General features: G+C 43.8%; 1 protein-coding gene across 1 annotated transcript in view; it reads right to left on the bottom strand.

The window, feature by feature from the left end:
* LOC139024781 (uncharacterized) overlaps window positions 1-1,261 on the bottom strand; it is a 4,976-nt gene that overhangs the window by 2,402 nt on the left and 1,313 nt on the right. The gene's annotated exons all lie outside the window — the stretch shown is intronic.

Raw genomic sequence — 1,261 nt, forward strand, 5'->3', positions numbered from 1 at the left:
TGTGTATATACAGTGTGTGTGTATGTGTATATACAGTGTGTATATACAATGTGTATATACAGTGTGTGTGTGTGTGTGTGTTTATACAGTGTGTATATACAGTGTTTATGTGTATTATTGTACTGCTCTAGGGATGTCATTTTTACCAGACAAAAACTCTTTATGAACAATGCAGAGAACACCGGAAGAGAAGAATTATGATTTAACTACAACAGTGAATTATTGTAATGTTTGTTTGTGTCAATTAWTCCCGTAAGGGATGGGTTACCAATTGAAGATTTGACGTACACAACAACAACAACAACAAAAAATGTCATTCATTCATTTAATTCCCAGTCCCATGCCCTCTCCTCTGCCGTACATCTCTCACCCTCCTCTTTCCTCTCCCACCCTCTACCCTCACGTCCCGCCAGCAGACTGAGCACTCACACCGGCAACACACCTGCAACACACCTGCAACAGGAGCAGTGACCTCACTCCCTGTCCCTGCCCACGACACACCCTGTTCTGAGGCCTGAGTCAGCCATAGGTTGTATGAGTCAGATGGTGTGGTAGTACACTGTCTACGCTTTCAGTCTATTGTGTGATAGTGTGAGGAAGATGTGGTGTACACTCATTGGAGAAAAAAGGGTTCCTAAAAGGGTTCTTCGGCTGTCCCCRTAGGAGAACCTTTTTTGGGGTTCCTGGTAGAACACTCTGTTTTACATGGAACCCAAAAGTGTTCTACCTGGAACCAAAAAGGCTTATTTAAAAGGGTTCTCATATAGAACATAAGATAAAACATGATGTGGAACTCTATCCCAGTGTGATATCAGATCCACTAACCAGTCTTTCTGTCTCAATGCCATACCCTCTTCTTTGAGTCATCTCTCTCTCTCTCTTTATCTCACGCAAACACAGAGACACGCAAACACAGAGACACACACACACACACACACACACACCACACACACACACACACACACACTTTCTCTCTCTCTCTCCATTTTCTCACAATGGTGTCACTCTGGTACATAAGGTTGAGATAGGCTACTGAGCAGTGAACTCTTTCATCAAACCAAAGCCACGCTAGTTGTGAGGGCGGTGACTATGAGAAGTCCTCTATAAATTTATCAACGCTTTTCTACAGTGTCATTCCATCAGATCACACGACATCACTACACCACGGAGAACCTTACCTGAGACGTACCTGTCCTGATCACTCCACTGTGACCAAATGGTAATGGTGAGTATAGAGATTGGACTGCTTTTGGGGGGGGGG

Source organism: Salvelinus sp. IW2-2015, unplaced genomic scaffold (assembly GCF_002910315.2).
Source record: "Salvelinus sp. IW2-2015 unplaced genomic scaffold, ASM291031v2 Un_scaffold1866, whole genome shotgun sequence".
NCBI lineage: Eukaryota > Metazoa > Chordata > Actinopteri > Salmoniformes > Salmonidae > Salvelinus > Salvelinus sp. IW2-2015.